The 16,491-nt window shown below is 34.3% G+C and overlaps 1 long non-coding RNA gene across 1 annotated transcript; it reads left to right on the top strand.

Moving 5' to 3' along the window:
* The first annotated feature begins 5,690 nt into the window (after positions 1-5,690).
* Positions 5,691-16,157, top strand: LOC103558167 (uncharacterized). Its single transcript, XR_546668.2, has 6 exons — positions 5,691-5,900; positions 10,007-10,318; positions 10,812-10,889; positions 11,771-11,824; positions 14,531-14,686; positions 15,725-16,157. It is a non-coding gene; the product is annotated as an uncharacterized lncRNA (long non-coding RNA).
* The last annotated feature ends 334 nt before the right edge of the window (positions 16,158-16,491 follow it).

The raw sequence follows: 16,491 nt of genomic DNA, 5'->3' as shown, positions 1-16,491 counted from the left end.
AAGACTGGAAAATGACGTGAAGAAACAACAAGGAAATACAGGTTTCTGAAAGGAAATAACATCTTTTAAAACTTAGTTGAAATAGAATAAATGAAATCTAAACATCACAAGTTTTTAAAAATTGCTATCACAGTTGTGCCCTACATAGTTCTGAAGTGTATACAGAGATCTGCTGATCTCCGAAGCATGTTTCTGATGTTGTACCTGACCATGTCCACAGTTAGGTCTTAACCAAAACATGCATCACCCCAGCTCTGAGCAGAGTTGAAGACCCAGCATATTTCTGCCATAAGGAACCAGATGTCTCATTTATCTATTTTGGACCTCCCAAAAATCAAATTTATTCACTATTTAATATTCTTTGGAGACATAGAAGATATTTTCCCTTTATTTTATTTTTAAATAAAAACAGATTTTATTGTTTCATGATGGTTCTACTTGATATTGCATAAAACATACATTTACTTCCCTTTCTTCCTGTGTCTTTGGTATATTTTTGACCTTCCTGGCTCGTGCTGCTGATGTCCTAGGTGATTATGTCTCCCTCCTGGAAGCTGACACTAGCACTAAGAACCCAATCAACTACTGGATGGAAGTGGTCATCTCTTCTACTAAGATAAGTGTTTTTTGAACCTTAATTTTTTAAACACGAATGTAGTAATTTTTAAAGACTGTGTCCTAGACAAGAACTTTTTGAGAAAGCTCAAAGAGCAGGGGTTATTTTAGAGATAAACATTTGCTGGACAGGCAAGGCAATTCTTAAGCAATATTGCAAGTAAGAAGTAAATTTTATCTTTAACATCCATCCATCTTTTTTTGTGCTTATTTGCTTACATCCTCATAGCACCTTCCTGTATTTGTCTGGTGCTTCCATTTAGTTACCCTAAACCCCCAAAGTGCAGCATCCTCTCTAGGAATATCTAACCCAGAGAAGAATGGTACCACATTGTGATTGATTTTCCTCTACTCATCAAAACCTCCACTTAGTCATATTAGATGGATTTAATTAAATCCTTAAGAAGAAAACAATCATATCATGCTAATTCAAACTAAAGTGTCAGTGACTACTAGTTTACCCACTTCAGGCATTTGAACCCAATTTAAATTCTGTGAAGTAGAATTTCTAGCAAAGTGTGTTACATATATAGGAAGCAAAGGTACCTCAGTCATTCTTAAATTCGCATTAGGATTGAATTTAAGTATAGCACTATTTTTTATAGTTGGTTTTTTGTATTTTTGATAATGTATTTTTGATAAGTAATTACTCAAACCTCTTTTTTTAACCTTGGAAGAAACATTTAGAAAGTTTTATATTTCTATATCCAGATAGTTTTTCAGGAAAATTTCCACTTGATCTTGAAACTCTATTCTAAAATAAAGTCAGTCATCACTTAATCATCTTGAAAACAAAAGTCTGCATTCCTGTTCTTATGAATTGATTTATGCGTATTTGTAGGCACACCAACTCATATCAAATGGAAGTAATAAGCTGTTGAAAGTCTATGCACTTCACTTCTTTGAAATGCATGTATTCCTCTGAGCTCTAAAATACCTAATGATAAACTGTGTAACAAAGCGTTTGCTGTTATGCTTTAGTTTACAGATTCTGTTTTCTAATGTTTATTTTTCTCCAAAATTTGACTCTGAATTTCAGTCAGGCGGCCACAAGTTGGCAGTAATGTGACACACTCACATGATTGAGACCACAGACCTTGACTTTTTTACAAGCCACCATATATTTAGAACTGAGAATTAGTTTCTATTTATTTTATGAAAGCTACATTTTAAAAAAAATAAATAATGTTGGATAAGTTTTACCTACATGAAAGCAGATAATTTCTTTTAGAATAATTATTTCTTAATATAAATTCCTAAGGCATGATTAGGTAATTTCCTGCTAATCTCTTCATCAGCTCTCTTCTCCTTTAACTATGGTCTCTTTAGGAGGCTGGGTTACTTCTCAGTCCTCTACTCACATTTTGCGTCCATAGTCATCTTGGTCCTTTGACTGATCCGAGTTCTCAGTTACCTTGATGGAAAAGTTCCTTTGGAGTTATTTCTCAGCTACAGTGACGGTGATTTTTGTAATGAAGACACATCCTTTCTGTGATTGTTTATGACCACACTCCTTTCTCCACACAACGGCCTTTCTTTCTCTGCTTGCAGTTTTGGTCATTCCATGGAAAGTCATCGAATGCCTCTTTTCGCCAGTGTCCTGCAGTAGACCCTGGAGAGACAAGAGTAACTGGAATGCCCTTGGTCTCTGTCCCCGCAGGAGAGCTCGCCATCTAGTGCAGGTTATAGACCGACAAGCAGGTCATTACAATATGGTCTTGCTTTTATGTCCACTCTCCTTTTGTTAGACCTCTGGAACCCACCCGCTGTTGGCTCTGATGATAATTTCTCTATTGCTCTTAGTTTCTGGTTTGTTTTCTCACATTCATTCACACTGTCTTGGAAGGTAGCCTGTGAAATATGCAGATGAAGTCCTTTATCCAAGTACAAGGTACAACACAGCATCTTCCATAAAGTGTTGGAATATAACACACCTGAATATGAGTCTTGGTTCTGAAATTCACTGCATTATTTGTGAAATCTCTTACCTCTAGCATGAATCTTTAACGCTTCTGTGTGTAGATGGAAATTATAATACTTCGATTTGGGGTTGCTTGAGAGATTTTGATGACTTTGTATAAACTACACATACATACCATTTCTATTCCTTGCCATAAGTCTATTTCAAACTATGTAATAAATAACTAGTTTCATTGAAAGTATATTGTAAATAACCCAGTTTCTCAAAATAATCAATTTTTTCATCAAGAAACTTTTCTTGTAGAAGTGAGATAAAAATCCTCAGGAAGATGCCTAAAACATTAATATTTTTATTTTCCTTCATATTAAATATTCTGTAATTTTGATGACATTGTTTAGCAAAATCTTGAAAACTCCAGTGGCTCTCTTCAGACACTATATACCCTCAGAATTTATTTTATAAGTTTAGTGCTAGTTCTGCAAATACCCTCTCTTTTCTCTCATTTTATAGAACTACTGTTGCAAGAATATAATCTAAGCATTTTTCTTGAATTTTATCCAGCTTAACCGTGGTTCTCAGACTATTTGCTATATACATCTTGTCTCTTGATCATTATTGAAGCAGCCAGAACTCATCAGAGGGGGAAAAATGTATTATATTATTTGTTATAAAAATTAAGAAATATGTTGAGAATAAAAGTTGGGCAATATGAAAATAAAAGTAGAAATATTATGAAATATGTATTCTAAATTATTTGTCCTTCAGTTTATTAAAATCTTCATTAACATTTGTATTTGTAGAAAATGTAATTATTTTTAAACACTTTTTCCTTTTATTGCATTATATTGCTGTGCAATGGTATTTTCCCAGTTTCTCTAAAGTGGATTTGTATATTGACAACATTAATTTAACTATTATCCATCTGTTGTATCTTTTGTTTCTGCATGGGTATGCCAAAAATATAAACAAAACATTGTCTTATTTTGTGTTAGTTTGGCATCTTTTAACCTTTTGCTAATACTATAAAATTAGAACCTTTTTAAACCAAAAAATACATTGTTGAACAATGAACATGATAACTTACTGATTGTGGGGACATAATAGATATTTTGTGTTGGTTTTATTAGCAACAGAATTTTGGAACTAACAAAAAGGTAGTAAATTATTATAAAAAATTATATAAGATTTCAGTCTTTCTATATGATTTTCAAATGTGGTCAGCACTGATTATAGTTAGTTTTTATAATTTTACAAATTTGAGGATTTGCTGCATTTTCAGGTGGAAATTTTTCAAGGCTATCTTGATTTCCAGTATACTGATGAATGTAGCCAAAAGTGTAAAAACATTGGCAATGAATTCATTCATTCATTCACTCATTTTCATACGTATTATGCTTCAAGATTAAGTGCTTCTTATTCTTGACTCCATTCACTAAAAGATGTTATTGTTCTCCAGTTTTCATTCATACTAAAAGGGGCAGTATATCATGAAAGAAAAAAAGGAGGGGAAAGCAAAGAATGAGGGCAAATTGTAAAGCTAAAATTATTTAGAACTACAAAAACAATTCTCTAAATGTTGTCTAGGAATGCTTTTCTTTTTTTTTTTTCACTTCAAATGTTGATTCTCTACTTCCAAGAGTATTTTCTTACTATTCCATTGAGATGTTTATTTTATACACTTTTAATAAGATGGAGCTAAATGGAAGATTGGTAAGAAAGATAAGGAGAATTGTGTAAAACTGCATATATCCCTCAGCACATATATTGGATCTTTATAACACATAATAGGTCTTATTTTCAAATTAGTGAATGGTGGAAAATTTGGAGTGTCGTTTTAAATCTTAACTTTGTCTTAAGTGTGAAAATGCTCATAACAAAAAGTAAAATTTTTATCAGTTTTGAAAGACAGACACTTGTTTGAGAAGTAGACTAGAATAAGGCAGTTTCTTTTTCTCGTGACCTCATCTTAGAAACCTTGATTGGATTCAGAGTAGTACACTTACTCATTCATTTAGAAAATTGCCAGTGAGCTATGAGATGGATTCCTCGACCTCCTGAACTCATCTCTGCCTTTTGTGTTCTGTCTTTACACTATGCAACTAGCTCCTCTTTCCTGCTTTTGTTACTTAATCACTTCTGATTTATCCTTGGCAAGAGAATACCACTTTATAGGTGAAATGTATCTGTTTTCCAACGCCAGGCAACACAGGAATGATTCTACTTGGAATTGGAGAAATAGAAGAGTACTTCTTTGAATAGTTATGAAAGAAGTTTCCAGAAAATTTTGCAGAAAATATGCCAATTGGAACTTACAGTGAAACTAAAATGTTAAAGAAGAAAAATAATGTGTAGAGTGGCCATACCTAGACTACTCTTTGTAAATGTGAGAACATTCTATTTTGTAAAAATATGCACAATAATTTTACACTCATGTAGCAGATGTCCAATTCTAGTAGCAACTATTTTTTCAAAAGCTAATTTTACTTTCCTTGAAAATATTTCTTCCTGTTTTACGAAATGGATAAACACACTGTTATTTTCTTTACTGAGTTTTGCTTTGACTTTTTGGTATAAAATGTCTCCCACTGGGGTTCATTTGCTATTTTTGCTTTAGTGCAATGTATCTGTGCCGTGTTGTACTCTAAGAAGCAAATGCTGAAACTGAAAGGCAACAGTAATGAGTAGCCCAAGAGAGTAAACCCTGGATCTGAAAAAAGTTGTTAAATTTCAGAAGAGAAAGTAACTGAGCATCATCCACGGTGCACCAGAGTGTGTTTGTAGTTTCAGCAATGACCCAGTCAGCAAATGCAGTATTTTAAATTCTATGCAGATCACATTTACACGAGATGATAACAATTTTTTAAATATAGTGAGTGTAAAGACATCCTTAATTTTTGTTCTTTGTATTTTCAAATTTAATATTTATTGCTGTCTTTAGCAAGTGCTGCAGAAGGTAACGTGCATATGCATAAGGTAATGTGCCAGGCATTTTTTAACCATTTATTTTGTGATTTCAAACAGATCAATTTCCCTTCTGTTATTTTAATGTTAAAAAGAGACATATACATGAAATTTACACGGAACAGACTGTTCAATAGAGGTATAATATACTTATTTTTAAAACGTATTTTCATTTTATTTTTTTCTAAACTAGTAACGGTAGTGAGTGAAACAGAACATCGGACTTTAAGAAACTGCATCCATGAAAATAAGAAGTCATTTATCTTTAGCAATCATGATGAAAGCAATTGAGACTTTGTTCCAGTTTCTGTTTCTAGTAGTATTTCTGTTTCAGGCTTTAACAGCATGAACTGATGATGAAACATTCTTGGAACACAATCTTCTAGAGGTTACCTCCAAATGAGTAAGTACCTTTTCTATCTAATCTGACATTTTGTTGTATTACATCTCTGATTTACTCAAAATTAAAATCAGACAATTGACATTTACATTAATTCAACATAGAGCCCCTGTACTTTTATATGTATGTTACTGTAATCAAAATGTTTTGTGATATTCACACCTAGGAAGGGGGAAATTCATTAGTATATCTTAATTTATGAATATCCAAGCAGTAATATATGCCTTTAAGTATTAATATAAGTATGCATGCTGGTCACTAATGATAATTTTCCAAATTATTCTGTTTCTTAATATTTGGAAATATTTGATTTCCCAAAAACAGAAATTAAAGTTAGAAGAGAATTTATAGATTGGCTATTTCAACCACTGATTTTAAATTTTAAAGAACTGATATGCAGAGACCTTAAGCTAACTTTTGCACGCTTCATGGAGAGAAGTAAAGGCAGATTAGAATCAACTAGATCACACTGCCTCTTTCTCCCACTCTCCAATCTTATTAGTAAGGCTCCTTGTTGTAAGGAGGAGAATGTATTATCCAGGCCACATTTGGGTAAAAGGAGTTGGTCTAAAAAATACTTGTGGAATTTGAGTAGGAAAAAGTAAATTGTGGTTCCAAGGAATCATAACAATATGTGTCACAATTTGAAGTGCTATGAAGAGAACCATTAACTTAAATAAGACTGGGGATTTGATTGTTAAACTAGTTAAACAAGGAGGCCATTAGACCAAGGTGACTCTAATGCTTTGGTAGCCTACTTAAGCAAACCAAAACCTAAACCATAGTCAAGGCACTCAAATTTGAGAAAAGCAAACTTAAGAACAACCAATTATGAACAGCTAACTAGACTTTCCCAAATAAGGCAACTGCGTAAGCTATAGTCAATCAAATCATTTCCTTGCTTTGTTTCTGCATCTTCTCTATAAAAACCTCTCTCCTAGCTCCTGTTGTGGAGTGCTCCTCACCACCTTTGTTTTGGTACTGCCCAACTCAAATGGATGTGTGCCCAAATAAACTCTTGAAAATTTTAATGTGCTGCAGTTTATCTTTCAACATAAGTTCCTTGACAGTTAAAAGAAGCACAGTGTCAATTATAATAATTCTACAGTTGTCCTCTTTCTTGAAGAAAAAGTGAATCAGATTATGGATTAACACATAGACCAGCAGGTTAATCATTAGGATCTAGGAAACCCAGATCTACTTTAGATTATACCAGTAACTTCTCAAGTTTAGTCAGATCATAATAAATAAATGAATGCTATATGAATAATGAAATACTGTTCTCCATCAGCGATGAGCTTATAGTCTGGAAAGAAGGAATGCCTTTTAAATAAGTAAATGAAATAGAGTAGATACACATCGTTGTGTAGTGTATTCTAGAGAAGAGATAATTAGCTCTACTCGGTAGGTCAGGGAAGATTTGCAAATGTGGATGCTGCAGTTGGGTCTGGAAAGATAAGTAGGAATGATCCAGGTGACAAGATAGAGAAGGGTGTTTCAGGAAACTCAAATGGCATGAGCCAAATATATAAGTAGAAGACAGTAAACCCTCGGGATAATGTAAGGTCAGCCAGGTTCTGTACATAGAGCAGTTCACATGCTCTGCTTGAGGGATTTGACTTCATCTCACAGTCAGCAGGAAGCCATTAAATGTCTTTATGCAGAAGAATAATAAATATGGATTCCTATTTTAGAAATATTGGTCCTGCAGCAGTGTGGAAGACAGAGGGATGGCTGAGGGTGAATGAAGGAAAGTGCTTTAAAGGACAATGCCAGTAGGTTAGATGAGGAATAAGAGGGCATAGCTATGGATTGGGGAAAGAGGATTGGATTCAAGGAGTGATAAGAAGTTAATATCCACATGGCCTCATGGATAATTTGATCACTGAAAAAGGGCAGACGTCCGTTGATCCCCAGGTATCTTGATTAGAGTTTACTGCAACTGTACAGGAATATCTCCAGTAACCCAAGAAAAGAATGTACAGAAGAACTTAAGGGTTATGATAAAGCATGGCAGTTACTCTATCCATCTTTTTCACTTACTAGGGTAACAAAGGTTCTCATTTCTACTGCTCTCTTCATGTGGGCTTTTTATGAACCTTTCTCTTCAGATCAGCTTTTTTTTTCCTATTTGATGATTAGAGAATGTGGCCCAGATATGGTCATCTCACCCTCTCCTAATTTGGTCTGTGTCTTAACTTCAACCCCCAGAAAAGAGATAAGACTGGCCCAGTTGTACTCAGGCAATGGGGTAATATAGCCTGCTACCTACTCAGCAAATGTCCATGGGAGCCTGACTCTGTGAAGAGATTTGATTAAGTTTTCTGAAAAGTAGATCTGGAGACAAGAAAGAACATATTGGGGTCTCCAGTTTACCAATATATGGACGGAGAAAGAAAGCCAAGCATTTGGGTGAAAACAATTAATTCAGTTTTTCTATGTGAATTTAAGATAGTTGGAAGAAAGATTCTCAGTAGGTATTTGGATATATAAGTTGAGCTCAGAGGAGCAATCTGGGATGGAGATACACTTGGAAGTCATTAATATATGTGATAATTAAAATCATGGAATTAAATGGGAATGTATGTGTGAGAATATTTGACTAAAGGTGGACCCCAGAAGTATAGGAACAGCAAGGAATTGATGAAAAAGGAGGTAGAAATTAGTTGAAAAGGAATATATGTTAATAGGGAGTTGAAGAGGATGATATCAGGAAAAGCGTGGACATAAAGAATTTCAAGAAATGGATTGGAGAACAGTATCAAATGTCTGAGACAGATTAGAAATATAAAGAGCGAAATGAGGGGGAGAAAATTTATAGGGCCTCCCTGGTGAGGTTAGGAAGAGGGGTTTCAGTGGAGAGATGAGAGCAGAGGATGGCTGCTTCTTGCAGTGGGTCAAAGAAAAAATGGTAGATGAGAAATCTAAGTCAGGGATATGGATCATTCAAGTAAGAAGACAAGTGCAGATAAGGAGGGTTGAAGCATCTATCAAGTTAGATTTCATTAAGAAATAAAGAATAAAAATACAGGGAAAAGAGTTAATAAATTGCTGGAGCAAGATACCCAAAGAATTAGTAGGGGATCCTATCTATGAGAAATTAGCCCTAGGAAGAAAAGACATTTTTCTAGAAGCATGACAGCAGCTGGGACATATTGACTTGTCCAAGTTCTTCCATAAGTATTTACTTTTATTGCTGCAAGACTTTCTTATTTATATTTTTTAATTACAATGAAAATTATGGCATGTAGTAAAAAATATTTAAAGATCTGTCTTCTGAGGCACAAAGGTTCTGTGATAGATGTATTATTTTAAAAAGCTATGCAAGAAAAATCTGTAAACAAACTAGTAGTCAACTGATATTTTTAAAAACTAAATAAATGATCGAGGACAATGCAAAAATTTAATTTAAAACAAACAAATAATAAAAAGAAGACAAAACAAAACAGTTCAAATATACCTTGCTTTTTCTGTCACCACCATCACAACTTTTACTAGAATTCAGATAGGTGCAATTTTTTCTTCTAAAAGCACACGCAAACATTTTGATTTTTCAAGGACAAATACTTTATGAAGAAACAATAATATTATGGGAGAGTTATTTTGTAGTATATGAAACCATAAAGTAAATTCAGATCGGATGTTTGAGTTACTGGATTTCAGAAAATATTTAATTTGTTTTTAAGAAAATCTAAGCTACTTGTTTTTTCATTATGGGGGTCAACTAGTTGAGGATATGTTGGAGGAACTCATGGGGAGCATGTGACTGCTGATTGACCCCTGAGCTGGACCCCTGCAATCAGAGGCTCCTCACACCCTCCCCTGGCCTTGGAATGTACATTCTGCCCACTGTTCCCAGAGCTAGAGCCGTTTTCAAGGCCTTGAGAGAGCAGTGGGCTGTTGAGACCATCTGGACGGTACATGTGACTGAACACTTTTAAGGCCCCGTATAAACTCTCAAGACTCTGGTGGGCGGGTGCAGAGAGGTACTTGTCTTGCAAGTGCCCAACACAAGCTTTGTATGTAAGTTGCTGCTTATTAAACCTGCCACCTACCAGTCTGGAGTAATCTGCCTCTTTCTTTGATCTCTCCTTGCCTTCTGTGTACAGGGACCAGGAGGACCATCAGGATAAGAACCTCAAAAAGATGTTCATTATACTTCTAAAAGCAAAAGTGTGTGGTTTATTAATTAGACAACAGCTCAATTCATGTTTCAAAGAGTTGAGTAATTTGTCAACGTCAGAGTGGTTAGCCACAATAAAGTCAGTATTTAGAAGATGTGCACTTTTAGAGCAGAAGTTCTCACTGTGTGAGCCCTGGACCAGCATCTTGTTAGAAACACGCATTCTCAGATCTACCCCAGATCTACTGCAACAGAAACTCTGAGCTGGGGCCGAGGAATCCTTGAACAAGCCCTCCAGGTAATTCTGTGTTGCCTATGTTTGGAGAACCACTGGTTTTAAGGTTAGTACTTACCTGTAATAAATATTAAAGGGCCAACTGATGCAAAACAGATGTCTATTTTACATTAATTTTATTTAAATATTAAACAACTTTTATTAATTCTATTTAAATGATAAAACATTTTATTTAAATTACAGAAGTCCATCAATTACTTCACTAAACATTTGAATAAAAAAGCACCAGAAAAGCACTTTAATAAACCTACATTTTATTTAGATTTAATTTTTTCTTTTTCTCTCCCCTCTATTCTAGTTATACCTCTGCCTTTAGCTTAAATTAGTTGTTGGTTTTTAAGAAAAATGCTTAAGGTATGCAGACAGATCTAATACTCTGTCCCTATGTGTTTATATTCACAAATGTAAATTTGCATCAAAAATAAAGTTATTGTAGCTTTACAAGTAAATTATTACATTAATTTTAATTTTTTCTTCTTTTTGCTAATTTCACTAGATTGCAGAATCTGTGGAATCAATTATGTATGGCAATGTATAATTTTTAATGGAAGATGACAAATCGTGGAATTTTCAGGTTAGAATTCATTTATTAAATAGTGATTATCATTTACAAATGTAGTTGTGTAACAATTTAGACAGTGAGTGTAAAAACAAAAATAGAAGTTCTGTATTTCCATGCTTGTATGAGAGAGTCAGAGAATTACCAAAAGAGGAAATTTCAGTGTTTTGGGAAATGTTGCACAGAGTGCACAGCAAAAAGGAAATCTTTATGCTGGAAGGTGTTTTTTAAGTTTAGAATTACTATGGCCATAGTGTGCCGGTAAATGTTTAACAACCAGCTTGGCAGGAGAGTTTGGGGAAGGGAGGAAGGAAGATTTTGATATGTAAATTTTGCCGATATCCATGGTTTAAATGATCCAACCTTGGATGATTTCAAGCTACTGTAATGTATCAGTGAACACAGATTTGAGAAGAGATGCACACAAGTGGCTTCAGTTAGCCAACAAGCTGGTCCTAGAATACAACTGGCTACAGGGTGTTAAAAGGGTCCTCACATGGCTCCGTTATTAAACATTCAATATCTTTGACCAGTATATTTCCTGTCAAATGCTCTCAAGAAATCTGGGTGATAGTGTATGGGGGGCGGGGGGGGGGGGGAGGAGGAGGATTTTCCTCAAATGGAACCATTTCTTTGATGTAATATTACAAGACTTTTTTTTTTGTAAATCTGTCTGTGAGTCTCCTTTATTCTATTCATTATTTTGATTTTAATGTGGTGGGCATTTTTTTTCTGGCTTTCATACAATTTGTGTTTGTTTCCTACTGCTAAACATCAAATAACTCTATAGCATAGAACTCTATAGCATAAGACCTGATGAAACTTTGAAAGTGGAGACATTTTAATTCATATATTATGTAAAATAATTTCAGAAATATTAATTTATATATATGCAGATGCAATTTTTCAGGAATTTCAGAAGAAAAATCCTTCCACCTGAGTTGTCTTGAGTAAGTAATTTTTAGGATTTTTTTATTGAATTACTTGTGTAATCATTGCTAAGGAGACCTGAGGTAAGTTGCACAGTTATTTTTTCAGCTATTTTGCAAGAATGAAATGTTGACTAAATATTTAAGTATTGAGTCAAATTAATTTGGAGAGAAAACCTTAGTTACTGTTGATAAGTGATCAAAATAAAATAAACCTTTAAAAAAGACTTCGTGAGTAGAAACATCACTTTTGTGTGTGTGTGTGTGTGTATGTTTGAGGACGACTCAGCCTTAGCTAAGAGCTGTTGCCAATCTTCCTCTTTTCTCTTGGGGAAGCTTGTCCTTGAGCTAACATCTATGCCAGTCTTCCTCTATTTTGTATGTGGGATGCTGCCACAGCATGGCTTGACGAGCGGTATGCAGGTCTATGTCCAGGATCTGAACCCGTGAACCCCAGGCCACTGACATGGAGCACACGAACTTAACCGATATGCCAGCGGGCTGGCCCCAAAGCATCACTTTTAAAGCATATAAGCAAATAAATGAAAATTACATTTTCTCAGAACACATTAAAAAAGTATAGGATATCCACGATATTTATTCATCTTTACAAAATGAATTTTAAATGTCCTAGTCACAGATATTTTCAGTGTTCTGAAAGGATTTTATATTCTCAGAAGATCATGTAGCAATAATGGATACTTTTGGAACAGGTGTATCAATGATAATGTTTCTCTTGTTTGCAAGAGTTAACGAAAGAAAATAGAGTTAACAAAATAAAATATAGACTTTGTTAATATTATTTGTCAGAAGAAGAATTCCAGTTTATATTCTTTAGTCTGTAAGATGGGGGAGCTATTGCATTACACAAAATACTGTCTAGTTTTGTTCCTGTAAGCATTTTCCTTTGATTAAAACCATTTGTAGCGAATGATGACCCAAGCCCTTGTAAATGACGTTTTAACTGGGGTTATGTTCTAAGGAAATTGTGTCTTTAAAGGGGTTGCAATTACTAGAACTATAAAATATTAGTTTACTAGTAATATATTTCAAGTGAAGTATCAATTTTTTTATACCACCAGTACTACATATTGGTTAATATTGCATTTTTGGACTAACGCTTATTAGACTTCACACAAGAGTTTGTCTATCTGCACAGCATGAAAATACCTTTCCTTAAAAATAAATGCTCTGCGCTTGTTCTGTTATGTTTCCTCTCAAAACCCTGACAAATTCTGCAAGTCCCTAGTAAGGGAAGAAGAAAGCAGAGGATTGCATTACACACTTAACCTTGAGCGAATCCAAGTCAGAAATAGAATGTCTTAAAATTTTAATCTTACAATATGAATGTTAAGAGGAAGAAAAATATTGACACTACATAAATTATGACCTAAAGTCTTGCTAAACTGAGTTGAAAACCTGGTCACGAGCAGCCAATAGTATCTTACATTTATATCCTAGAATTCTTGTTACAGAAGAATTTTCGTGTTACTCTAGGACCTCAGCATTAGTTCATGTTGACATAGGGGAAAACTGAGACAAAGGAAGGCTCTTTGCAGGATGGAGTCACCTTCCTCCTCCTTATCTTGGGATTAGTAGAAACTCCTTAAGTAAGAAATATTACCAGCCCTGTCCTATAGGGTAAAAAACTGAGGCGCAGACTAGTTACTATTTTCTTAATGTTACCTGGTTAATTATGAGCATTCACAGTGTTCTATGAATGTTGATTTTTTTTACCTTTATTCAAAAAGATGGGGAAAATGTAAATAAGACCTGCCTATGCAACTTCAGTTCTTGAAAGTAATGTTTATGAAAGTAACTTGTGGTTACTTGTGAAATGTGATAAAAATGTTAGTTCTTGGTCTCTCATAGCCAGGATAAGCAGCTGATCGTTGTGTACATCTTTATGTATAATTTCTTTATGTTTTCAAATGTTTCGACTGTAAACCTGACTACACAGGGGAAAAGAAAGTCCAGTGGCAGGGGCTTTCAAGGGGGCTCACTGCTCTTCCTTGATGGGCCATCTGAAATGGCTAACGAGCGTGTGCTCGGAACGACGCATGGTGAAAGACGAGAACACTCAGTCACTTCAGAGTCACAAGTTTTCAATTTAAAATCATATTTATCCAACTCTGTTTGAAAGGAAATAAATGTTTCTTCATTGTTAAACATGACTTTAAAACTCCATTACCAATTAATGCAAAGAAAGCCACTGAAAATAATTTTAGTAATAAAAAATATGAATACTTATGAAATATATATGCTGATTTTAGGAGTATAACTAAATAGGTAATTCAGGCTTACTCATAGGACCACTGCCTCTAACTATGTGTGTGTGTATATACATACACACGTATAGTATGTACATATGTATACATATATATACACATATATACGTATATTCATATTCATATGTCTGTAGAAAGAGAAAAGAGAGAGAGAGACTGTAGAGTAATATAACTTTTCCATTCACCATATATTGTCAGCCTTATAATAACGCCCTCGGGTGATTTGATCCATCAATAAAATGTTAGACATATTTAGAGACTTGGCTTGGTTTACTTTGTGTGTGTATGTGAGAGAGCGAGAGATTGAGAAAGAGAGAGAGAGAAAGATACCTGGAGACAATTTTAAAAGCCCAAGATGCACAATATAGGATAGTCATTGAGATCATGGGGTTTAGGAATCAGATCTGAAGTCTTATTTCCTGTGTCTGCCCCATCTCAGCTGGACGACTTTGGGCAAGCCATTTAACTGCTCTGCGTTTCTTCACCTGTAAAATTTAGACAAGAGTAACCACTGCACACCGTTGGTAGAAAGATGACATGAAGTAATATTTGAGGAACAGAAAGAAGAACACCTGGCGTAAAACAAGTACATAATGTAAAAGTAAACTTTAACATTTTTTTAATATAAAGATAAGCTCAAATATATATGGTTTTGCTTTCTGTTGTTTTCATTTAAGTAGACTTTAGGAAAATTATAAATTTATTCTAAATCCCTAAATTAATGCCTTAGTCGGAAAGGTCTCTGACCCAACCACAAATATTAGTTTACTACATAGCTGAAAGAACTATAATTTTTACTCTTTCATAAAAATATGAAAGTCTTTAAAAACATGACTTTTTGTTTCTTTGAGATGAGATTACCTTGCATTTTGTTGAATCAGCAAGAAAATACTTTTGAAAGTTCAGATTTAGGTATCTGGCATGCACTTCTATATAAACCAGCCTCAAGAATATGTTTGACAAATGTCTGCTTCAAAATATTGCCCTCATTGAAACTATTCTATGTGAACAGAGCTGTGATCAGCGGAGGAACTATGGTATCCACTAAATTATATTATTCTAAGGAAATGTCTATATCTTTACTGTTATTTATAACACCATGTATGTGTCTATCTTCTGTGCTATTAGGAAAGACATTAGCCGTTTTTGATCCTAAATGCAGTTGTCCTGTCGATAACTTTTTCATGGTTAACAATAAATAGAGGTTAAAATTGCAGGCTCCACCGCGAGTTTACTTGAAGTCAAATCCTGGAGCAGGTTATTTAATCCCTCTCTACTTCAGTATCTTCTGCTGTAAAATGCAGTAATAATAGTATCTACTTAGTAGGTTGTTCTAAATATTAAATGACAGATGCCAAGGGCCTAGAATAGTGCTTGGTGAATAGCAACTCTTCAATTAACATTAGCTCTTATTTTTGTGTAAGAAAATAACACATGAGAAATCACTTGGGTACAGGTATTTCAAGAGCAAGTATTGAAGTTCAAGTTAGTCAGCAATTACTAAGGGCATGAACGTATCTGTGTTATACTTCCACATCTTTAAAATTAATTACGTAAATTCCTTAACAGTTTTTTTTTTTAAACCCAAAGTGCTTTCATCTAAAAGGGGCTTCCCTCCCTTTCTATTGTACAGGTAAGGCCATTGATAACAAGTGGATAAGGTGCCATGATGGTTCTCTGGAGATAATACAGTTTTTCTCAGAGGCAGAATTGAAATGAGGATATATCATTTCCGGGATCAGACCGTTAAGCACCACCTCTTAAAAGTTGCAGAATATCAGAAAAAAAATCAGTCACGTGCATTATTAATTCCTCCACATGCTAAGACAAAATGAGACTTCAGAGAGCAAGACACGAAAAGACAGAAAAGAAAAGCTTTTTCAAAAGGAAGAAGTAAATTAAACAAGTTTTTCCCAGAAGCCATTAAATCTACCTTGAAAACAGATAAAGGAAAAAAAAAAAACCCCAGAGATTTGAAGGGAAGAGCAATTAGGCCAAAGCCGCAAGAAAAAAAGCCCTTTTTGTTTGTTTGTTTTCAAAGCAATCAAATAAAATTCTGAAATAGCTTTTCCATTTTCTCCTTCTCAGTGAAAACAAACATCACACAAATTCCCCTTCGAGGGAAGGTGAGAGAATTCCTTCCCCAAGCAAATGCGCATGTGCCCACAAACCAGGAACGTCTGAATGCAGCACTGAATTTATTTTAGATTATATTAACTTTTGCTTCTTAATACACTTTACAACACTTTGTGGTTAAAGAATTCTTTAAACTCCTTTCAGATTAATAAAAATCATTTAGAGACAGGATAAGTATTATCATGTATATTACTGGTTGTTCTTTAAATTATGTGAATATGCTGGCAAATAAAAATGGCAAGTAATAGGATGTATATGAGGAAT

Source organism: Equus przewalskii, chromosome 1 (assembly GCF_037783145.1).
Source record: "Equus przewalskii isolate Varuska chromosome 1, EquPr2, whole genome shotgun sequence".
In the NCBI taxonomy this organism is placed as follows: Eukaryota; Metazoa; Chordata; class Mammalia; order Perissodactyla; family Equidae; genus Equus; species Equus przewalskii.
Note: the sequence above shows the minus strand (reverse complement) of the source record. Positions and strands in the feature narration are given on the sequence as shown.